This window comes from Vombatus ursinus, unplaced genomic scaffold (genome assembly GCF_900497805.2).
Source record: "Vombatus ursinus unplaced genomic scaffold, bare-nosed wombat genome assembly UNPS02009573.1, whole genome shotgun sequence".
In the NCBI taxonomy this organism is placed as follows: domain Eukaryota; kingdom Metazoa; phylum Chordata; class Mammalia; order Diprotodontia; family Vombatidae; genus Vombatus; species Vombatus ursinus.
The window spans coordinates 7,763,963-7,790,168 of NW_020949351.1; the positions used below are offsets into that span (position 1 = coordinate 7,763,963).

The 26,206-nt window shown below is 35.5% G+C and overlaps 1 pseudogene; it reads right to left on the reverse strand.

Annotated features, from left to right (window-relative positions):
- Window positions 1–2,214: 2,214 nt before the first annotated feature.
- The window catches only part of LOC114035979, a 118,631-nt pseudogene continuing 94,639 nt past the window's right edge, over window positions 2,215–26,206 (reverse strand).

The following is a 26,206-nucleotide window of genomic DNA, read 5'->3' on the forward strand; positions in this document are numbered from 1 at the left end:
CCTCTTGGAGATGTGGCCTGACAACTGCTTCTTTTGTTGTGACACCCCCAACTACTGAATACCAAAAGAGAAAATTCTTAACACCAAAGTCCTTGACATTGTCAAAAATTTGACATTAGAAACAATATAATTTTCTCAATGAAAATACCATTAAAGAAGAAACATTACCATATGCTTAGCTGTAGCACCATAAGGACCAGAGGACCATTCCATCTGACTTGCAACTAAAATCTCCAACTGCTATCTCCCCCTTTAGAATGTAATCTTGAAATTTGGAGTATCTCACTTCTCTATTTTTATCACCAGTACTTAATTTAGTGCTTTGTACATAATAATAGTTTAATCAATGATTTTTCATTCATTCATTCATTCATTGTCACTCATGTATTTAAAAAGGATCCAACCTCAAGTGTTCTGACAATCCTTTCTCTATTATACCAAACTCCGTAAAGAAAAACAAACAAGCAAGCAAATAAAAATAATGAAAAACAGTACTTTTATGTAAGCAGAAGTATGTTATATTTATTATTACTATGACTTTTTAAAATAGTTGTAGAGATAGCGATAATTCCAGGTTCTTATTTATTTAGCAATAATCATAATTCACACTTCTATAGTACTTTAAAGTTTACAAAACAATTCCCTCACAACAACCCAGTAAAACAAATACTTTGAATATTTGTACATAGTATTGTGTAGCAGAAAGAGTTCTGGAGTTGAAGTCATAGGACCTGGGTTTGAGTCCTGCTTCTCACAATGGCTAGCTTTCTGACCATGAAACAGCTGGTTCTCTCAGTCTTAGACTCTTCATCTACAGAGCATACAAAATATTACTTATGTTATCCACCTCAACCATTATGTGAAAATCATTTTGTGTAACTAAAGATGCTAAATATCTATGCATCAAGGGTTATGTCAATATATTTTTTCAATTTTTGTTTCTGGAATTATTAGATATAATATGATAATAAATTTTGAGAGTCCTCCAGTTTTTCTTCAGCTATGTGAAGAATCTTCAGCTAGATGAATTTTAAGAATCAATTAACAAATAAATTCAATTCAACATTAGGCACTAGGTTCTTCGATCAAGACTCATTAGATAAGTAAGAGGCATTCTCTACCTTCCAAGAACTTAAAAAATATAATTGGAGGAATAAGAGAAGAAACAAATACAGTATATAACTGCAGAACATATGTGCAACAAATTATGTACAACGTGCTACAAAAATTCGGAAGGAAGAAAGATCACTACTGGTTGGAGGCATCAAGAAAAGCTTTGTGGCTGAGGGGACATTTGGGCTAGCCTCGAAGAATAGGCAAGTAATCAAAAAGCAGAGAAACATACATGTGTGGATATGTGGGGGAGTATGAGTTTGCATGTGTGTGTTTGTGTATGTGTGTGTGCACATGTATGCACACGTGCACAACAGAATGTGAATTAAGGAATGCTGCTGCATTAAAAACAAATAAATATATAAATAAATATTACTTAAAAGTATCTCCAACTTTAGATTCCATTACTGCTTGAAACCGTACCTTTTTTTTTTTAAATTATTATCCACTACAACCATTTCCTGGCTGCTCATTCCCCACAAAACGTCACCAAATCATGATGTGACACATACATGTATATTTGGCTTATTACAGCTTGTTTGAGATTTAAAGGACAGAATCATATTGCTCACTTAGGATATTCCTATAATCCATGATTCAAATTATGTTCAATCTTAAAAATAAACATCCTTTAAATACCAAAGAGTTAAGAGTCAGAAAAATAGGTGAGTCAAAAACAAAGACAAAACCCTTAATATCTTTCCACAGGTAACAAGAAGCTAGAGAATCCCAGGAAACTGGAAATTGTTGGGACAAGGTACAGGTAGCAACCCACAAGGTGGTGTGGAGTCAGCTTGGACTCCCCTGGTCTTAATAATCTTAGAAAACCCTAGATCCCACCTTGGTAGGACCTGAGGTGCTGAGGGAAGCCAGGGGCGGTGGAAACAGGAGCATGGCTGGAGGAGCGGGCCCCTCCACTGTCCCTGAGAACCAGGCAGGCTCCACAGTGATGAGGAAGTTTAAGTCCCTGAGCCTGCAGATCAGAAAACACGAAGAAGCCTCAGACAGACAGACAAACAGAGGAGCCATGAACCCTAAGGCACCCGCGTGACCTTTCTCAAGTCCTGCAACAGGAGATGACCGAGGACAGCTCTTCTGTAGTCAGGCAGTCACCATTACCCCTCCCACCCCAATCCGGTTCTCCAGGCCAATGTTCACAGCGATGTTGGTGAAGGCGGGCTGCTTGGATACCTAGAGCACATGGCTATGCACCAAGACAAGGCATCACACTTCCTGGTCATTTTCGTGCCGATCAACCTCCAGGGGTTAGGCTGGTTGTGCTCCTCCCGATCTTGCTTCATCATTAGATATCGGCCAGTGCAGATGTCTGGGCATGAGATCTGCGTCCCTGAGAGTGAAATGCATTTCAAGATCTCCTCACTTCCAGCACTGGTACTCACAGAGGATACCATTGATATTTAGGAACTGGGCCTTGCTCAGACCTGACCCTTCCCTCCCCTCTCCCCAAATAACAGACATAGGGCAGTCGGAAGTGAAACTTAGGGATGGCCAAGTGGCGAGGTTGCTCCCCGCAAATAGTAGACAATCTGGTGGTCAGTGGGCACCAGGCCCAAGACACTTAACAGGCAGCAGTCGTAGACAGGATCTTCCTTCAGCGCTTCTAAGAGGTCGGCATTGCGGAAACTTGTCCTCCCCATGCTGGCTGATGACAAAGATGCTGTAGCATAGCCGCTGCAGCCGCAGGATGGGGTGTATGCAGTGCAGCCAGTAGGTAAGGGGGTGCTTTCGCTGACTGCAGGAAATGAAGACGGTCACGGTTTGCCGCGGGATGCAGTTAGAGGGGATGCGGCGCTCTCCCTCCTCCCCTGCAAGTCTGGGTTCTCCTGCTGGACCCGATCCATTGGCATGGGTGAACTAAAGTCAATTAGCAGCTAGCCCACTAACCCTGGCTGCATGTCAGGACAAGGGGGCAGGGGCAGGAGAGGCACCGTGGACATGTCCAGAGCCTCCGGGCTAGGGGCTGGACAATCTGGGCGGGAGCAGTTGGTGCCACTTCCGGTGGTGGCAGACGGAGATGGCAAGGGTGCAGTTGGAGTCCAGCAGCCTTGGGCACTGAAGCAACTGAAGAAGTGAAAGTGGTGGGGGTAGATGTCGAGGTAGGGGATGACTGTGATGAGGAAGTGCAGCAGACAGAGGAGTAGCACAGCTTTGCAGATCTGCTTCAGGAGCGCCTCCTCAGCAGCCCGCTCATCTTCTGACTGCCCTGTTCCATCTGCACGTTGATCAAGCTCGCCCCGCTGAGCTCGCTCAGGGCCTCACGGGGCTAGTCTCTGGCTGGGCCGCTGCCTGTCTGGTCCCTAAGGCAGCTCCCGATCCCACTGCCGTCCTTGGCAGAGAAGCTGTCAGCTGACTTTCTACGAATGTCTGCCTCCCTGTTATTTTAGGAAAAATCATTTAACCTCCCTAAATTTTAGTTTTCTCATCTGCAAAATATGGATACTTAGGTCAGATGATACCCAGTGCTCTATGGATTGGAATTCGATCTTTTTATTAATATGATAACTTTCTAAAAAAAAAAAACCTGAATAATTGATCATCTATCATCCTCTAGAAGACATCTAAGAAAGGTAGTTTTGGAAGCAGTCCATTCCCCTTGGGATTAAGAAACTGTTTTCTTAAATTAATCTGAACTATTCAGCTCAACAATTTCCAGCCATTGAAAGAAACAGTGTAGTAAAGTTGAGTGTAAGACTCAATCACGATGAGGAAAGATTTGACTTCCAAACCTGGTTCTGACATTTAAGTGTGGGACCCAGGTCAAGTCATGTGATCAAGTATGGGATCGTTAATGTGGCTTTAGAAAGACCGTCAGAGGCCATCTAGTCCAGGGCTTCTTAAACTTTTTCCACTCCTGACCCCTTTTCACTGAGAAAGTTTTACAAGATTCTGGGTATATAGTTATATAAAATAGGCATACAATTCAAACATTTGCTGATAATAAATCATAAAGAAGTTTATTTTAAAAATAATTCTTTGGTATACATATAATTTTACCTTTTATGAAAGATGAAAGCAAATTTGCATACTAATGAGATGGATGTACTTGTTTATTTTTACATAAAGAATTAAACATTGGCAGAATATTTGATACTACAAGATGCAGAGCATCTTCAACATATTTTAGAGTTGATCGATATTTTGATTTTATAATCATCATTGCTGAGATCACTGCTTAGCATAAATACATAGTACAAAATGGCAGAAGTATGTTTAGGGCCATTTCAGAAATTATTGGAAATTCTGCCCCAATCTCAAGCCAAAATTCGCTGAATGATTTTTTAGGAAACACAATTATTTTTTTGGTTTGTTTTTTTTCGTTGTTGTTCTTGTTTTGCTAACAATTTGAAATTATTTATTTAGTCATTTATTTTTATCATACAGCTTTTTAATTTTTTTCTGTTTTTATTAATAAATTTATTTATTTTTAGTTTTCAACATTTACTTCCACAAGATTTTGAGCTCCAAATTTTCACCCCATCTCACCCCTCCCTCATCCCAAGATGGCATGCATTCTGAATACCCCTTCCCCTAGTCTGCTTTTCCTGCTATTTCTCCCCCCCCTTCTCTTATCCCCTTCCCTTTCTATTTTCCTGTAGGACAGGATAGATTTCTGTACCCCATTTCCTCTATTTCTTATTCCCCAGTTGCATGTGAAAACATTTTTTTTAAATGTGTTTTTAAAATTTTGGAAATTTTCTCCCTCCCTCCTCACCCACCCTCATTGAAAAGGCAAACAACTCAATATAGGTTATATATGTGCAGTTATGCAAAACACTTCCATAGTAGACATGCTGTGAAAAACTAACCCTATTTTCTTTAATCCTATCCTGCCCCCCCATTTATTCTATTCTTCTTTTGACTCTGTCCCTCCTCAGAAATATTTGCTTCTGATTACCCCCTTTCCCAATCTGCCCTCCTCTCTATCATCACCCTACTCTCTTGTCCCCTTCTCCCCCTATTTTCCTGTAGGGTAAGACAGATTTCCATACCCAACTGAGTGTGTTTGTTATTCCCTCCTTAAGTAAAATCCTATGAGAATAAGATTGACTCATTCCCTCTCACCTTTCCCTGTTTCCCCTCCACTATAAGAGCCTTTTCCTTTCTGTTTTTTTTTTGTGAGATAATTTAACCCGTTGTACCTCTCCCTTTCTCCTTCTCCTACTATAATCCTCTCTCACCCCTTAATTTTATTCTCCAGATATGACCCCTTCATCTTCAACTCACCCTGTGTCCTCTATCTATCTATCTTCTATATCTATCTATCTATCTATCTATCTATCTATCTATCTATCTATCTATCTATACATACATATAATTTTTCCCCTCTAACTACCCTAATACTGACAAAGGTCTCATGAGTTACAAATATCATCTTTCCATGCAGGAATGTAAACAGTTCAACTTTAATAAGTCTCTTTTGATTTCTCTTTCCTGTTTACCTCTTCATGTTCCACTTGAGTCTTGTATTTGAAAGTTAAAATTTCTATTTAGCTCTGGTCTTTTCATCAAGAATGCTTGAAAGTCCTCTATTTCACTGAATGACCATTTTTTCCCCTGAAGGATTATACTCAATTTTGCTGGGTAGGTGATTCTTGGTTGTAATCCTATCTCCTTTGCCCTCTGGAATATTATATTCCATGCCCTGCGGTCCCTTAATGTAGAAGCTGCTAAATCTTGTGTTATCCTGATTATGTTTCCACAATACTTGAATTGTTTCTTTCTGGTTGCTTGTAATATTTTTCCCTTGACCTGGGAACTCTGGAATTTGGCTAAAATATTCCTAGGAGTTTTCCTTTGGGGATTTCTTTCAGGAGGAGATCGCTGGAATCTTTCAATTTCTCTTTTGCCCTCTGGTTCTAAAATATCAGGGCAGTTTTCCTGAATAAATTCTTGAAAGATGATGTCTAGGCTCTTTTTTTGATCATAGCTTTCAGATAGCTCAAAAATCTTTAAATTCTCTCTCCTGGATCTATTTTCCAGATCAGTTGTTTTTCCAGTGAGATATTTCACAATGTTTTCTAATTTTTCATTCTTTTGGATTTGTTTTATAGTGTCTTGATTTCTCATAAAGTCACTAGCTTCCAATTGCTCTATTCTAATTGTTTAAGGAAGTATTTTCTTCAATAATCTTTTGGACTTCCTTTTTCCATTTGGCCAATTTTGCTTTTTAGGGCATTCTTCTCCTCATTGGCTTTTTGGACTTCTTTTGCCATTTGGGTTAGGCTATTTTTTAAGGTGTTATTTTCTTCAGCATTTTTTTGGGTCTCCTTTAGTAAGCTATTGAGTTGTTTTTCATGATTTTCTTGTGTCTCTCTTGTTTCTCTTCCCAGTTTTTCTTCTACTTCTCTTACTAGTTTTTCAAAATCCCTTTTGAATTATTCCAAGGCCTGGGACTGATTCATATTTTTCTTAGAGGCTTTGGATGTAGGAACTTTGACTTTGTTGTCTTCTTCTGGTTGTATGTTTTGATCTTCTTTGTCACCAAAGTAAGATAATATAGTCTGACTCTTTTTACGCTGCTTACTCATGATCCTGGCCAATTACTTGAGTTTTAAACTCTTTGTTAAGGTAAGAGTCTGCTTCCAATGTGGAGAATATACTGTCCCAAGCTTCAGGGGTTTGTACAGCTGTTTCCAGAGACACTTCTAGGGAACTGAAAATTTTCACTTCTTCCAAGGTGGTATGATAAGGGGCAAGGTGTTTCCTCTCCAAAGCCACTACAAGCTCCACCACGCTAGTGCTGCTCCTCACCCCAGGACCACCCCTCAGAACTGTGACCCAGATCCAAGCACAGGCAAAGCAAGAGATTCCTGCCTCAGCACTGGCAAAGAGATCCCTGCAATCCCCCTCTGATCAGCCACTCGATTACCCCTCAGTCTGTGGGCCAGAAGCTCAGGAAGCAGTTGGCCCGTGCTTGGGACTTGTGGCTGAGACCTACCTTCTTCTCTCACCGCAGTCACAGACTTTTCCCACTGACCTTCTAAGTTGTTTTTGGTGTTCCTGGGTTGAGAAGTCTGGAAACCACCACAGCTGCCCGAAATTGAGCCCTCTGAGGCCTGCCTCAGGTTAGCTGCGACTTGTGCGGCCATGTCAAACTGCCCTGCTCTCCCTGCCCTGCATGATAAACCTTTCTGATCAACCATCCAGGTTGTCTTGGGCTGGAAATTTGTTTCATTCTGTCTTTTTGTGGGTTCTGCTGCTTTAGAATTTGTTTAGAGGCAATTTTACAGCTATTTGGAAGGGTTTGGAGGAGAGCTCAAGCAAGTCACTGCTTTTACTCTGCCATCTTGGCTCCATCCCCCATGAAACACAAGTTTTAAACCTCTGTGGCTTGATAACCAGCCAAATTCTTCTTGAACTTTTAATGGCAGATGACTGACTTTTTTTTTTTAATTTCAACTGAGTGTGGTTTATGAATCCAGCTTAGTTTTTTAGAATCAAAATTTGAAGGGAAGTATTTCTGAAACTGTCTCCAGGCACGTCAGATGATCAGTTATAACTCTTACAATTAAAATGTTGGGAGGATTATTTTAGTTATAAAATCATCTATAGCTATAACATTTCTAAAGAACCATTTTCTACCCTATTCTTCTATATGTTAACTTTTTAGGTAAAACTTTCAGTTTTGGTTTTTAACATAAATGTTATATTTCTTTCTTGAAGTGGCATGTTTAAATCATTGAGTTTTTTGAAAATATCTGACAAATAACACAATTTTGAAAAACATAAGTCACTATGAAAAAAATAAAATGAGATTTCTGCTCAGTCAAAAATGTAAATCTTCATCTTTCAATTTCAGTAATCTGTTTAAACTTTGCCCTCTTGAAAGTCACCTTACCTTTGCAAGCAGTAAGAAGCTTTCGTAATCAGAGTCCAGGTCTTTCCAAAGGTTTGAAAACAAATGACTGCTAAGGGCCCTGCTTCTAATGAAGTCAATGATTTTGATAGTATGACAAAGCACAGCATATAACTCTGATGATATGTTTTTTGGCCACCAGTGCCTCCTGATGGATCAAGCAGTGAGTAAAAATGTTCATTGCTACCAGCTTTAACTTTTGCTACAAATCCAACTTTTCACCCATCATTGTTCTAGCACTCTCTGTACAGATTCCAACACAATTTTCCACTGTAAACCTTCATTTGTAAAAAATTCATCAACTTTAAGATAATATGCTTTCCCTCTTGTGTGCCCTTCCAAAGGATGACAAAACAATAATTCCTCATGTATGTTTCCTTCATAAACATATCTTATATAAAGTAACAACTGTGCCATGAAATATCAGTTGTCTCATCTAATTGAATTGCAAACTTTGGGCTGTCATTAAGCTTGGTAATAAGCACCTGGAATTAGTCTTTACTAATTTCAGAAATTCTTTTGGAAACAGTATCATTTGATAAAGGAATTTTATGAATTTCATCCCCATACACTTTCCTGTGAACTATTTCTGACATTTTAATAGCAGCAGGCAACATGAGATCTTCTATCGTGTTGGGCTTTTTGGTTTTTGCAATTAAATGAGAAGTTTTATAAGATGCAAGTAAATACTTTTCATTGACAGTAACAAATTTCTTAAAATATTGTCTTTCTTTATTTGAAGATTTTAAAAGTCATTCAAAATACTCCTTTGGTTTACTGCAGTACATTGCATGCTTGGTGTTAAGATGCCATTTTAGTTTGGCTGGTTTCATGCTCTCCACAGCCAAAACTTCATTACAAATTAAGTGAAGAGGTTTTTCCACACCCTCATCATCATCATTAGAAGTAAATCCATATTATAAAAGCTAATTCAACATATTTTCCTTTTCTTGTCAATTTAGATGTACTACAACATGGTAGCAAAGACTCTACTTCATTGTCATCAGTGTTTTTATCTCTCCTGTCTAAATTTAGCCACTTATCTATAACAGAAAAATAATTTTTGTCCTAAAATATAAATAAATATTGCTAATAATTTCTCAAATAAACACTACCTTTAGTTTATGAAATTGCAATTGTTTGTGCTTAATTTAAAAAAAAATTGATGTTCACACTTACATACACATACAGTAGTAATGGTGGAGAAATATTATTAAAGGGCTTTTCTCTTGCCCTAAGTAAACACTTATGTTTCTGTAAAAAAAGGGAGACAATGAAAATTTTTAAAATCTAACACAATACAATCCAAAGTTATACTAATTTGATACTCACATGTTGAGGAATGATGGTAAGAAGATATTAAAAGTCTTTATTTTCCATAGCTAAACTATTATGTTTCTGTAAGAGCAGAATACTTTGTATGTACAGTGAAAACACTGAAATTCATAACATAACATACAATAATCTGAAATCTGCATCGAGGTGTTTCTGGCAGTGTTTGCTGGCAATATGTGGCATGACAGCATGTGCAGTGCAAAGTATGCATGTTGTGTGGTCAGAACCAAGGCTGCAGTGAAGTCAAGCAATGTAACATGGGCAAGTGCTCTCAGAAGCACCTCAGATTCATTACACTTTTAATTTTGAATTAATTTTTGGTTGTTGCACTTTCAGAAACCTTTTACTGTTAGCAAATTTTTCACGACCCCCACATTCAGTTATGTGACCCGATAAGGGATCACAATCCACAGTTTAAGAAATACTGATCTAGTCTCACTATTCACTTCACAAATAAGGAAACTAGAGTTCAAAGTGTTTAAGTGACTTGTCCACAGTCATGCAGAAGTAATTTGTAGGCCTGAGAGTCAGAGCCACGTCCTTCTGAGTCCAAATCTATACTCTTTCCATATGGCCTCACCTCATTTTCCCCTAGTTTCCTCACCTGTAAAATGGGAATAATACTTTTTACCACATGCTGCACACAGATCTGTCTCTCTGTAAATTTAGTGTACTAAAAATATTAGATTTTAATAACATTTCTCCCTCTCAGCCCAAGAAAAAGAATTCTAATTCCTTTTCCACAAGGCAGCTCTACAGTTACTTCATCATATTTCTTGGGCAACAAATATCAATTTCAATCACCTAAATGTCCTAACATTTTAAAAATGTTATTTGTCTTCCAAATTGCTCAACATTAATAAACTTTAGATTCCAGAAGGATTTGTCACCCACCACCCAACTGCTTAGTAAAACATGTCTTTGGATCTGTGGTTCTTTGTGTATGTGTGTGAACATGGACACATTCAAAGGCAGAGTTTATTTGGCTCATTTTGGAAGAGATACTTAAATTTAATTTCTCTAGTGAATCACTAAAATGTTTTAACCACAGGAATCTTTGAGTGTTTGAAATTTTTAGATACAAAGATTTCATGATATATTTGGTAGCTTATGAATTTAAATATATCTGACATTTAATTAACTGCAATCTGCAACTACAGGTCAGGGTTGCTTTGAGGAATGGAGGGAGGAGAATGTTTGCATTATTTAATTTTTCAAAAATTATTTTTCCCTTAAAGGTAGACCTCACCCTTACATCAAATTTCCCCTAGGAAAGTCAGTCTGGGGGTGTATCTCATCAGGATAACATATGACATGGTGTGGTTTATAATAGACATAAAATTAATATACAGTACAAATCACTATCCTCTAAAGATTCTGAGAATACAAGTCAATATAGTTAATAAAGTATTGAGGGCTTATTTAAACAAACTCTAGAGCATTCTAAGTTTTACATAGGAGGAAATTGATATGATATAATTTTTAGATATATTTTTAACCTAATGTAGTTCAAAATTAGAAACAATACACTTCCCTAAGTGTTGAAAAATGGTACTCTCTCAATGACAATGAAAAAATTATCATGCAAAGCTTTGATTTTAAAACATATCATTATTTTATTCATAATAGAAATCTTCAAAAATATTTTTTAATGTTGAACATAATTGAGGATTTAATTATTATAATATCTAAACTACCACCAGTCTCTGTAGTATAATTCAAGGACTGAAAGCAACCTTTTTACCTCATACCTAAAAATTCTTTCCAGGTGAAATACTGAAATTCAGTTTGGTCTATATTACAATTGGTAGAAACATAATCAAGGACAGAGTTTCTACTTAATAACAGATACTTGCAATGTATCATCTGTAATTTGCTTTCTTTTAAATGTTTGACCCTTCCAAAAATTGCAAGTGGATTTTTGTTAAGTTTTGAACAGAGTTTAAGAAGGAGGATCGATCTTTATTGATTCATCCTGATCTCCTGGGCCATCCTCTTATTTACCTACCAGTTTCTGCTAAATTGGTAAAGGTTGGATGTAAACATTTTGTGAACCAGATTTCTTTTTGAGGAACATTAAAAAAGAAAGCAACTGAGAAAGAAACAAACACTCCATCTCATGCACAGGAAAAATAATTTCCTCCAATTATGGTTTAAATTCTTTACACTAATTGGATGCAATTAAGATTATGTATGTCTCAGTCTCAGGCTGCAGTCCAGAGAAATATAGCCACACTAATTTTAGATCTGAATAGTTCCTTCAGAGTGAGCTTTACATGGTAGAAAACAATGGCAACAGCAATAGTAACAACAAAAGTTTAGTGAAAACCTATTTATTTTGCTGTCATTGTTTTAAAAAAAAAGTGTTCTAGAATAGAGATGAGTCCCCACCATCCTCTATGAGTCAAGGGACATTTTAGTATAAAATCTTTCATTTAACATCTTGTTTGTTCTTGAAGTGTGCAACTGATTCACAATGCTTTAAGAAAAACAAAATCTTCCCAGTACAATGTATTAAATGCAAATGCAGTGAAGAACCTGTCAGGATCCCCATGACAAGACCACACTTCTCTTTTCATTCCTTTTTTTTTACTATTAGGAGACACCCTGTTTTCCAGAGCTAAAGCCCAGCGAGGAAGCTGTGCCCTGAGCTTGCCATAACAACAATCCTATGCACTCACCCTCTGGATGAACTCTGCAGCAGCAAAATCCCAGAATTGTTTCACACTAGCCCCAGGTAGTCCTTGAGCTAGGACAAGTACCTGCAGGAACCATGTTCCAGTCATGAAACTCTTCTATGAATTAAACTTGCCTCATTGTTGCTATTACCCCTTCGTTGCCACAGCTACAGCTCACCACATATTTCTTTGTCTAGCTACCAGTACATGTATCAAGGCTTAGCCAGTCTAAAGTGGGCCTTTTCCCAGAGAAGACCCCAGCACACATGCCTAGTTTCCTTCTTCCAATGGAATGCTTTTTGCTTATAACCACTGTTAGCTCTTTTGCTCCATTTTGTTTTATTTTTCATAATTAACAACTATTACCTTTGTGAGCTCTTTGGGATTTTTCAGTTAACAGAAGTTGCATAACTTCTATGACTCTTTGGTCACTTATTTTCAGGGTTTGAAAAATTACATAGAGGATATTGGGGCAACAAATCTCATTTCCAATGTAGCTAAAAGGAGCTACCTTGAAGTCCTCTACATGATCAGTCACTCTTTTGGAGGGGGAGGGTGTGGGTAGGGGTAGTAGTAGGAAAGTGTGTGAAGAATCATTGAAGCCATTTCATTTAATCTGGGACTCTTTGATTTGCAATTCAGCAACACAATAGTTGTGGAAGCCTGAAAGCTGTCCTATATCTTTAGACTGAACATGAGTAAGTCATAGCATTCCTTGTCCGCCAATAGTTATCCCAATGAAATTTGTGTTTTAAAGACTTAGTGCTCCATCATACAAGTAGTTTAGTTTTGGGGATGCCTGAAAATTCTAAGTCGTTACTGGGTATTTTTTCAATTCTTTAGGTTTGGAATTCCTAAAACTGACTCTTAAGAGCCAATTTACCTATGGAGAATGACAGATTGTGAGACATCTGAGGGAAGACCTGAGACTTCTGGACTTCTCCATATTTTTTGACTCAACATGACACTGTGAGTAAATATCCCTGAGAGTAGAGTTTCTTACACATAATCATTTTAATGTGATGTTGGTGTTAATCCTGGGCTTTCCTCAGTGTATTTGGAGAACTTGAAAGCACTGAAACTATTTGTGCTTCAGGATATGAAGCAGGGAACCCTGTCATCCAAAAACCAAAGGTAGCAAAAATGTTCAATACTGAAATACCTTCAAGGATCAGTCTTTCCTTTCATAGGACCATAGTTCTAGAACTGGGAGAGAATACAAAAAAATAACCATTCCAGTCTTCCAATACAGGCCCTCATCACCTCACCTAGCTTATTGCCATAACCTACTGGTGGATCGGTGGATCTGCCTGCCTCAAACTCTTCCCACTCTAATCTATCCTCCTTTTAGCCATTAAAGCAATTTTCCTAAAATGTATGTTTTTTCATGCCTCCCCCCAACCCTGCCCCTAATAAACTCCATTGGCTTCCCATTTCCTCAAGGAACAAATACAAAATGCTCTGTTTGGCATTCAAAAGCCTTCATAATTTAGTCCCATCCTACCTTTCCAGTCTTCTTATACCATACTCTCCTACACATACAGTTTGATCTGGTGACACTGGCCTCCTGGAACAAGACACTCCATCTCTAGACTCTGGATATTTTCTCTGGTTGTCTCCCATGCCTGGAATACTCTCCCTCATCCATTATGACTAATAATCTACCTGGATTCCTTTCTCAACTAAAATTCCAACTTCTACAGGGAACCTTCCCTAATATCCCTTAATTCCAGTGATTTCTCTCTGCTAAATATTTCCTATTTATTCTGTATGTAGCATATTTTGTTTATATTTGTTTACATGTTGTCTCTCCCATTGGATGATTAGTTCCTTCTGTCCAGCGACTGTCTTTTACTTCTTTTTGTATCCCCAGAACTTAGTAGAGTGCCTGGCATATAGTATAAGTAAATTGAGGCACAAAAATGCTAAATGACTCACCGAAGGTCACACATCTAATACAGTTCTGAGATGAGATTTAAATCTAGGTTTTCTTGACTCCACGTCCATTGCCCTATCCACTATACCTCCTCCCAATATAAATTATCTTATTTTTAATGATGGTGCAACTTGCATTTTAAATCCACAAAATCCAAAATTATTATTGTTTAAATATTCTCAAGATATTTTGAGATATTGAATTCTCATTAATATTTGCACAAAAGAAATTACTAAATATAATATACATTCTAAATGTTTTTTACTTCAGTAAAACATCTGAGACTGAAATACTTTGTGGCAGAGCTCAAGAAAATGTTATTTGAAATTCATGTATCTATTTGTTCTTGAGTTTCAGAATCATTATAGAAAGACAAATGGGGTAGTTACCTACCTTGTACTTTCTCCAAATACTGAAAAAAAAATCTTTTTGTGAACTCTTTCTTTCTGATTGGAAAGAGGAAAAAAATTTTTAAAAATATCCTTAAATTATAATTGAGGGTATGTCAAAGAGCTAGGATATCATTAAATAAATCTGGATTCTAAATCAGTACATCAGCTAGGCTATATCTGGTCCATGTTCTACCTATAGCATACTTCAATTATTCTAAAAGTACTTTATATGTAGGCTGGGAAAAGGGAATTCCTTAACAGCACAGATGATCAGTTTCTTTCTCAAAGCACTAAACTTGTTTAATTTTATATAATTTTCATTAGAGCTTTATATGTAAGAATGCTATTAATGACCATAAAAATTGCCCTGCCTTAAATAATCTGATTGTAGGGCTGTAGTCATTGTAATGTTTTGCTTTATGTAAGGCATGGTAAAAAGAATTAAAAAGAGAGAGAGAGGTAGAGAGAAAGGAAGGGAGAAGGAGGTAAAGGGAGGGAGAGACGGATACAGATATGGAGAGAGATAGGGAGAGAGAGATACAGAGAGAAGTAAAGGAAGAAAGGAGGGAGAAAAGAAAGGGAAAAAAAGAATAAAAGTACATGTCTTTTCTAGTTATGAAATTTAGTTACATCACAATGACTTAAAAGACCCTCTTCTGTCAAATAGTTTTGCAAGACTGTCCTTGCCTCTAAATTTGAGCAACAAAGTTGACTTGTTTCTTTTAATGATAATAATGAATTAATGTTAGAAAAAATGTATATTAAAAATATAGACTCACATAAATATTAGGGTTATTTACAGTAACACTTGAAAATTTACTCAACTTTTTGAATGTTCCAAAGTATAACATAAATCCTGATTAAATGTGGAATATTTTAAAATTTAAATAATTGATCCATTTATGGTTAAACACTACTTTAATATTATTAACTTTAGCTATATGAATAGCATAAATAACTTGATGCATATTAACTCCTTTTATTCTCAGAACAACCATGGGGGTAATGCGTAAATTATTATTGAACCAATTTTATAAATGAGGAAACTGAGGCTCAGGTATTAAGTCTTGTCTAAGGTCACATACCTACTTAGTTCCAGGTAGGACTCAGTCACAGAATATGAGTCTGAGTTGGAAATGACTTCAGAGGCCATCTAATCAAGCCCAAACATGAATATGAAGCATATGGACACATTAAGATTATGGGCAAGTTAGGTGGAATAGTGGATAGAGCACTGGAAATGGAGTCAGTAAGACTTGAATTCAAATCGGACTTCAAACACTTCCTAGCTGTGTGACTCTGGGCAAGTCACTTAACCTCTGTTTGCCTCAGTTTCCTCATCTGTAAAATGGGGATAATAATAGCACCTATCTCCCAGGGCTTTTGTGAGGATCGAATGAGATTAATTTTAAAGCACCTAACACAGTGCCTCACACATTTAGCACTTTATAAATGTTAGCTATTATTATTTGAAGCCCCTCTACATCATACCTCACAAGAAGTTACCCAGATATTTCTGAAGACCTCTTGAGATTGAATTAGAACTCACTGCCTCCTGAGATAATTTGTCATACTTTTACCCAAATCTAATTATTAGGAAGCTTTTCCTTACATCATATTTTTTCCTTGCATCTATCTGTTTATACCTTCTACCTATTGCTACAAATTCCATTTTTTTTGAGCCCACCAGAATAAAGCTAATTCATGGTCCACATGAGAGTCTTTCAAATACATGATACTTCCTCCTATCCCTTCTTCTCCTAGCCAAAAAATCCAAGTTCCTTCAACCCCTCCTCATGTGACATGTATTCAACCAAGACTTTGGTAACTAGGGTTGCCTTCCTTAGTGATAATCTCCAACTTGTCAAAGTCTTTCCCTAAATTTGGTTCTTAGAAGTGACCACAATACTCCCGTTTCTATTTGAATAAGAGAATATCCCCTTATTAATCCTAGAAATTTTACCTCTTTTCACACACCCTAAAATTGCATTAGCTTTCTTGTCTACAATTATCATGCTATGGAATCATATTGAGTTTACAAGTATAAAACTCCATCATGTGACTGTTGTTTAGCCACACTTCCTCATCATTTATTTAATATGATTTTAAAAACCCTCAAACACTTTGCTTTTATTCTTCACAATTTTATTTCATTAAATTTGATCAAATATTCTAGACTGTCAAGATCTTCTTGAACTTTTAACTTGTCATCCAGTGATAACTATTCCAATCAACTCTATGTCATTTGCACTTTTTTATACGTATGCCATCTACTCCTTTATCTAAGTCAGGGATAAAACCCTTTTTAAATCACATGGAGACCAGCTTGTTGGATACTTCCTTAAAGATGATCTTCTAAGCTAGCATCAAACTATTAACCAATTCTGACTTTACACCATCATACCACTCTTTATTCCATACTGCTTTATCTTTTCCCAAAAAATAGCATGAGAGAATCTGTCAAATACATTACTAAAATATCTCTGAACTATATCTACAACAAACCCAGGTCTTCTGACAAATCCAGCACTCTTTCCACTGAACACACTTCTCTCATTTATAAGTGTTGGCTCATCTGTAAAGCTGTATTACTTGTTTTGGTAGATTGGTGGGTTTATGATGGAAATTAAAGCTGTTGTCTTTCTGTGCGATTGTCTGTGTTTTTCTATGTGTCTCTCATTTCCCACCTTGTTAGTACATATCCTTATTATCTTTGCAACCATTTATGCCAGACAACTCATTGTTGGCTATATGCTGCATCCTACTTAATGATTGCTATGTTTCTTTCCATTTCCCATCGGTATATTTTTCATTTTAGCACTTTTGAGATTGTAATATTAATGATGAACAATCTTATAGGACCACTAAGTAAATACTTTGTTGAAAATATAACTTTCAGACCAAGTCCAGGAATCTTTGAATATGCTGCAGTTATCCAACAGAAAACGGGCATCCTCTTTTTCAACTCTATTTTGGTACCCCCTTGGGCTTTTTGTTGTTGTTGTTTGTTTTTTGTTTTTTGTTTTTCTGTGCCCGTCTTAAATCTCTCTGCCTTTTTATAGTCAAACTGCTTTACCACTTGAAGAAAACTAAAAAGTATTGCCAATAATTATGAAATCATGCACAAGAAATTGAAGATCATAGGAGCACAGGTTCTGTTCTATTATATGTTGATATTGAAATCAAGGGTTGGAAAAGACATTATTTGAGAAATGTGCAATTGGATAATAATGTAGTGCCTGAGTTTGGGATATAGGCTTCTGTACCAAGGCATAAAAATAGAGCAGTGACAGATTCCTGGATAGATATGTAGTAAACCTAACAAAGGCTAGTAAGAATGCATTTGATCAAATGAGATAAGATTTCCAAAGAGCTTAGCACAGGAGTTTGCATAATGGGCACTATATATATGCTTATTCCTTCCTTCCCTTCCTCCTATTTTCGGGTGTGTCTTGCAAAACTAATCACAAGAATTTTACACCGAAAAGAATGGATAAGGCAAAGAAAGACTAGAAATAGATAGATTTTTTGTAAATTCAATACCATTTAAAAGTAGCTAAAAAGAATGAGGAATAAGAAAATAGGAATCAAGATACTCTGAAGTTTACAGGAGGAAAAAACCCTCTAAAAATGGGGAAAAATAGTTAAAGCCCATAGCCTCAAATATCTATATACAAATTTTCAAAGTTTAGGGAACAGATAAGAGGAAATAGATGTCTTAATGTGAGGAGGCCAATTTATTCTTTCAGATATCATTGAGGCTGTGTGGGATAAAATTTATGATTAGACAATTCCTTTAGATGTGAGTGAGGTGGCATTATGTTATATATTAAGACAATATGTTCATATGAGGAGATGGAGGAATCAGAAGGGAAAACAATGATGGAAAGCATTTACGTGAAGGTCAAAGAAAGTAGAAACAGGAGTGATTTTGTTACTGGAATATACTGCAAACAATCTGAACAGAAAGAGATGAACAGTTTGAGAAACATCACAGTCCTGATAACATATGAGTGATGGAGAACTTCAATTATTTAGCCATTTGCTGGAACTTAATCTCTCTCCCTCTCACTGCTTTCATCTCTCAACTGAACTCAGGTTGCACATCACCAATTGCTTATTGGACATTTCCAGTGAAATATCCCATGGGCATCTTAGACTTATAGGTCTAGAACATAATTAATTGTATTTTTTCCTAAATCTACACCTCCCCCTAAGTTTCCTATTTCAGCTAAGAAAACCATTCTTCTAATCACCCAAATTTACAACCTAGGAGTCGCAACCAACTATTCACTCTGACTAAACCTACCCCCAACCCCACATCCAATAAATTACCAAGTTTTATTGGTTTTTACTTTCACAACATCTCTTACATCTGTTACATTATCTCAACTCATAGACACTACCCTACTTTAGGCTTTCAGATAATCTCTCACTTTTCATATTGCCATTGTCTCTTAACTGATCTCTGTTCTACACATATTTAACAAATTTATATTCATTAAGTTATAGGTCTGACCATATAATTTCAATGACCAAGAATACTCAGTGGCTCCCAATGACCTCTATGGAAAAACAGAATGTGATTAATTTGTCATTTAAAGTACTTCACTTTTTGACTCCAGTCTATCTTTCAAGGTAGATTTCACATTATCAGTTTCTCTGCACTCTACATTGCGGTCAACTGGCATACATGCAGTACCTTGTAAGTGACGTTATATCTCCCACATTTGTACATTTATACAGGTTGTACACATGCTTGAAATGTTCAACATCCTCAACCTTGCCTCCTTTAAATCCTAGCTCCCCGTAAGGCTTAGCTCAAGTTACACAACGTTTTTTCCTAATTTCCCTAGGTGTTACTGCTCCATACCCCTAAATTACTTTGTACATATTTAGTATTAACTTACCTATGACCATATGTTTTTTTTTATTTTATTTTTTTACTTAGAGTAGAACTGAAGATCAAGTTAAATCTCATAAGAACCTACTTGGATAGATATCTCTTCTCTCATAAAGTTTATTTTCTATTTTTTTTAATTTTCATGACTTCTATCTAGAATAATAAAGGTTATGTGTAGTCTATTTTTTTATTAAATTAGCTCAGGAAGATAATATATCATTCTATCTTTAAACCCTTCCAAAATGCTACTTCATAGGCTAACTCAGAAGTATATTCTTTCCTGTTTCCAAGGTTTTCACGTATGCTATAGTTTAAGCTCTTTACTTTTATTTTTAATTTAAAAGCAGTTTATTATCCTTCTGTTTTAAGTCCTCCAAATATATGAAGACCATCATTAAGTTTTCTCCAGCCTTTTTCTATAGAGGCTGACTCAGTAAAGTTACAAGGGTGACTATTTGATATTTTTTTTTCATTTGTATTCTCAGCACTGGACATAGTTCTTGGTACCTAGTAGGCCTTCAATAAATGAATGATAAATGAATGTTGAACCTATTGTGCCTAAATGCTATATGTTGTATGTTAAATTAGTACATGACTATACAAAGAAATGTTATTTATTCCTTAGGAAAACAATTTACTTTTATGTTGACTATCAAAGTCAGAACTTTTTCTTTTAATTATGGAGAGTACAAAAATGGAATATGTTTCTCTACACATAGGGACTTTCTTTTCAAAAACTAAAACATGGATTCTATTTTTTCTCCACATTACAACACATATAAACAAAAACTGAGAGGGTTTTTTTTGTACATTATTTTTTCTTTACATGAGATCATTGAAATGTCAAAAACAAAACAAAAAAACTCTTCACTTATCAAGAGTTATTGCCAGGAGAAATTATTAGAAATACACAACTTATCTTATTAATAAAACACATTTTAATTCAATAAATATTTAAGCATCTACTGTGTCTAGCACTGTGACAAATGCTGGTGATACAAGTAAGAAAAAGACATTACCTGACTTCAAGGAGCTTAACACAAAAGGAAGCTGAAAAGCAGAAATAGGGGAGTAAAAGGGAGAGTACCACTGACCCAGTGGGCATGTTGTTCCCTGCAGTAAAAGCCAAACAGAGCAGCTGATGGAAAATGGAGTTAGTCAAGAAATTTTTGAGCCCTCTATAAATGAAAGATTTGAGAGAAGTTTAGTACTCTGCCCTCCAGCCCTTCAATCATAGGGAAGAGTTATGTCCTGTTCAATTTTTTTTAAAGAATCTCTACAGTTATATTCCATAATATCTGGTTATTAGGATTACTAGTTTTTTGACCATACTGAAGTACAGCTAAAATGTTTGAGCAACCATTGCCCACAATTAATTTTATTTTAAAAAGTTTTTGTTTATTCATAAATGGAGTGATGTCTTAGAAATAGTCTCTATAGAAACATGCTATAAAATGCTATGTGTTTTTTTGTTTTAAAAAGATAAATTGTTTATATATATATGTATACATATACATATGTATGTTTGTGTATGTGTATGTATATACTGACCCAGTTGTTCTTCATATCTAATTAAGAGGAAACAAAAGGAAAGAACTTAACCTGTAGCTCATGGACAACTAAGGATATAAGGAATAATGTACTATTGAGGTTGTCTTTGGAGTATAATTTTGGGACATGTTTAAAGATAGGATGACATGATCTGTCTGAAATGGTTGAAGGAATGTAAAAAATGAAGATAATCTCCAGATCTAAGTTCTATGATATTAGACAAAGGTTTTATAATAATAACAAAGAAACTAGGAAAGTATATTTTCTGTTCAGTAGATATATGTATTCAGATAAGATATTATGTGATTACCACTACTCTTTGGAAAATGTGGGGAAATCTTTTCTTTTTTAATTTTTTTAGGGGGAAATTCTTTCAAAGGATTCATAGAACCTGAATGTTGCTCTGGCTCTCAATTTCCTTATCCATAGAATGAGGATGATAATAATACCTGTAATACATATTCCACAAGGTTCTTCCAAGGATCAAATGAAGTAATATATGCAAAGTACTTTGTGAGATGTAAACTGCTATAGAAAGAGTAGATATTATAATGTATAAATTCAGAAAGACCTGACAGGTACAAGAGTTATTATTAAGTTCTCTGAATTGTATTACAAGTTTCTTGTATTTAGTAGGTATAAGAACCTATTAAAAAAAGAAAGAAAAAAACAATAAAGGAAGAAAATAGGGGCTGCTAGGTGGTGCAGTAGATATAGCACCCACATGGAGTCTGGAGGACCTGAATTCAAATCAGACCTCAGCCACTTGACACTTACTGGCTGAGTGATGCTGGGCAAGCCATTTAACTTCAACTGCCTTGCAGAAACAAATGAACAAAAAAAGGAAAATAAAACAGCTAATAACTATTGTTATGAATGAAAATTTAAAAAAAAACATCATAGGCAAGATAATACAAAGACTAGAATATTTAGGATTAGGAAAAAAGATAATTCTGATTTTCGAAACTTAGTTTTTTCACTGAAGACTTACAAAATCATTGTCAGAAGATGTTCAAGCAATCATGCAAAATTAGGCCATCTTTATCAGATTGTACAATATGCACACACACACACACACAAATGAGAGATAGGTACTTCAAGTATGAATGGAAGTGTTTTCCTCATTGAGGGAACAATGAAATCTGATAAATATATTTATATATTAAGAAGCAAAATTGTTACAGAAATCACAAATGCATATGAAATATTGCAACATGGCCAGGTTCCATGGCACTTGTCACAAAAAGGTAAGAAATATATCCAAGAAGAAAACATAAACATGCTCCAATGGCCTGGGAACTCACTTGATTTAAATCTCATTTAAAATCTCTGAGTTATCATTGAGACTGGATTTAGAAAAATGTAATGCTTGTCAGAGGTATGCTTAATATTCAATGTGATGTATGAGTCCTTAATGAAGAATGGAAGAATATGTGTATTAGTGTTAGGCTGTTTGACAGCAATTGTTTGTCAGTTATTGGTGCTTACCTCCCTTCCCTCCACCATAATTTTCTGTTCCATTGTTGGCTTGAATGATCTTTGAAAGGCTTGACTTCCTCACACCCAAGGCATTTATAAACAGACATGAAAATGTTCATTAAGAGCTAGAACTTTTGCATCTTTCCTTGGAGTAATGTCCATTAAAAACAAAACAGAAAAATTAAAAAGACAACAAAAGACAGTAATAAAGCTTCTATGTATACCAATTCCACAACTCAACTGACAGAAATCTAAGGTGGAGAAACCAGACTATTCTGATTTCATTAGGCGAATGTCAAATATGTCCATTGCTTTGACAAAATTAAAAACAGTCAGTCACTCAGTAAAAATTTAAGTGTGTGCTATGGGCCAGGTGTTGTGCTAAGTGCTGGGAATACAAAAGGAGGCAAAATCAAAAGCATATCAAAATTACTGGTTGTCCTAAGTATTATGCACACCACTGAAGCTAATACATGATATGGTAATAGAAATATGCAGAATGGTGAGGTTCTGCTTTGTAAGGTTTGAGGGGTAATATATTAATGAATGATTTGGCAAAAAAAAAAAACCTTTGGGTAGGATGTGGAGCTAAAGGATATTTAGAAATTCTACAGGTGAAAACATGGAAGGAGTATATTCCAGATTTGGGGAAAAAAAAGTATGAGGAAAGAAAATTAAAAAAGCACAAGAGGAGGAGTTTGGATAGAGAATTATCCAATTTAGTTGGAGAACATAGAGGGGAACAATATGCCATGGCAAATTTAGGTGGAACCAAATTATACAAGTTATTCAGTGAAAAAGTAGTGATATTTAAGTTACCCCCAATGCTAAAATTTTATGTTAAGCCTTGCAAACTGGAATGGAGTCAACATTCTGAGCACTTGGCTACCTTAATAGCAAACATGAAGATAGGAACAAGATTGAAAAGCAATTTTCCTCTGAAAAATGAAGTCTATCAATTTAGAAACAAGGAAAGTAAGACAGGGTCTATTTTTTTATTGCTAAATATCACAATTTTCTTCATTTAAAATTCCTAAAATCTCAAACCCAAGCAACTTTAAATAAAACTTTATAATGATAATATAGTCCCTTACTTTTGAAAATGAAAACTTTTCAACCAAAAATATTTTTAAGATAAATGACATTAGTATTTTCCATTTTCTGAAAAAGTCAAGGAGGCAATTTAGAGTACAGATCTTAGACAGAACCAAATTTTACTACTGGCATTTATGTTGCAAATAACCCAAGCTGACATTTACTTTTCCAAAATTACTGAGTAGTATTTTCACAAGAATAAATTATTCTTCAGAAAATTTCTAATGCACTATTCACAACAATAAAGAGACATGTTATTTTCAAATGCTATATGCATCAAAATGTTTTCTATTTCTATAAGCCAAAGGGAAAAAAATCATGAAATATTTACTTCTATTTGATTAGTGTTGCTTTTTTAAGCCAAAAAGGGGTAGAAATGCATGTAATCATAGAATCTTAAAGCTATAAGGGACATTAGAAATTATCCAGTTCAACCTTTTCATTTTACATACAGATACGGACCTTCCCTCACCCCTGGATATTAAGAAATCTGACCCAGTACATGGTGTGTCCAACTGAATGCTTTCTAACTCACAGTTCAGGAGACTCCATTAATTCACACAACCAGAGCAGAAATACATAAGGATCACATATATGCATGCACATATATGCATACATACATATATGTATGCACATGTAGAAAACACATGGTAACAGGTATCATGCATGGAGAAATATACACCTAATGAATGAATGTGTTTAAAGTACATTTATAGAGGGAGAACTCATGCCTCTGATGCTATAAGGCTAATAATATTTTCTGGAAATACATGTGTATATTGTCTCTCCCAAAGAATTTAAGTTCATTGAAAGCAGTGATTGTTTCATTTTGTTATTGTTTTCTGGCATCTAGCCTCCATCCACTAGGAACAATTGAATGCAAGAATGAATGAATGAATGAAAATTATTAAGTACTTACTATTTGCAAAACACTATACTAAACAATATGAAGTTAATGACTTTCCCTGCCTTCAAGTAGCTCATATACTAATGAAAGAGACAATGCAAATGAGGAAGAGGGTGCCAGAGAGGGGCATTTTTGTCTGGAAAGATCCAGGGAGGTTAAATGGGCCATAGGCAATTAGATATAGCCATTCTTTCCAGGTCCCAGAACTGGAGAGAAGTTTGCATCACTTCTCCCAACAAGACAGTATACTCTGATATCTATATTATTGTTCTATGTATAAATGACTTGCCCAGAATCATATAACTTTTAAGTGTCTGAAATGAACTTTTCTTATCTTCCTGATGTAAAGTTCAGCACTCTATCCACTATGCCTGACTACTTCTCCAAAAAAAAAAAAAAAAAAGTACAATAGGCTCCGTGGAAGATTAGTGGCAAGACACATATGCATGTAATACATGGGCTAGGAATCAAACCTGTCCCACAAGAATTCTATCACTGAATATCCTTCCAAGAATTATTTATTAATTACCTATGTTCAATGCAATGTTCTGAGAAAGCCAAATGCAGAGAAAGAGATAGATATGAGAGACACAGACAGACAGTCAGAGAGAGAGAGAAGGAGAACGAGGCAGAAGGAGGGGGGAGAATAAGAAAAAGAGCTTTTCTGGACTCAGTTTAAATTCTTCTGGCTTCCATGCAACCTTTTTTGATGTCCTCAACTAAAAGAGATTTCTTCTTGCTCACTCTTATTCAGAATGCTCAGCTTTTTTTTTGTCCTATCATGTCTCCCTTTAATCATTTCCATTTCATTTATGTAGTTTATATGTACCTCCTTGTATACTGTAAAGTTACTTGAAGGCAGAGATTGTATTTTTGGTATTTTTATATTTGTATTGTCTAGTATAGCTCACTATACAAATTGAGATATTAATAAATGCATTTTGAAAAATTTATCATTTTTGTTAAAAAATAGATTCATAATTTCTTCACTACTACTCTCCTTCTAGAACTATTTAGTTTTTATGATTAAGAAATCCTCCCCCATCATCCTTCTAGTGATAAATTATTATTTGTTAACATAGAATAGATTTTGGAATTGGAGGAAAACAGAATTTACAAATTTCCAATAAAGTTAAGGTTTGGTGCCGATATTTTATGATGATGTTTTCTGCTGCTAATTAGTTGTTCTTTCAACTATTAACCCTTTGCTTAAAGACATTTGCTTAGCATACTATCTTTTCCTAGCTTTGGTTCACGGCCTCTTGTTTTTCAGTTTGTTACCTCCTTAAATCATTTGTGGTTTGTTTTCCCTTTGTCCTTTAAAATTACATTCATCAAAATTACACTTTTTAAATCAGTAAATTGGCTTTTAGTTTAAGTTAATGTTTTTTTCTATGGCTTCATAATTATGATTCCCTCAATTCTACCTGACTTTTCATTGAGTTATCCAAATCTTCAGTAATGGATAAAATGCCACAATTTGGTACAAGCCTGCCTGAGGTGTTCTCTGCAAGGTTGTAAAATATCTTGTTATGTTAAATGGACATTGGTTTCATGGCACATCATGTAATCTGCATGAATTTCTTGTGGTTAGGGTGGGATGGAGAGATAGAAGGCAAGATTTTGGAAGGGAAGAGAGAACAGCTTTGGACTGACAACTCTGTAGACAATTCCCAGGAGTCAGTCACATAAGTATTTCCTGGATTCATTGGGCACAAAATTACTAGGGATCTTTCTGATCTATTCTGAAATTGAGATATGCCTCATCATCATTTGTGCTGGTAAAACTGCAGAAACTTGGAACCAGAGGTTGGAAGTTTCTGTGATGAAGATCTTGTCAAAATGTAGTCCAGCCATTTACAAACTCACAATCACAATATTCCCAAGATTTGAAAGCAATATAATTCAAATAATTTAAATGTTATATCATGTCAAATACA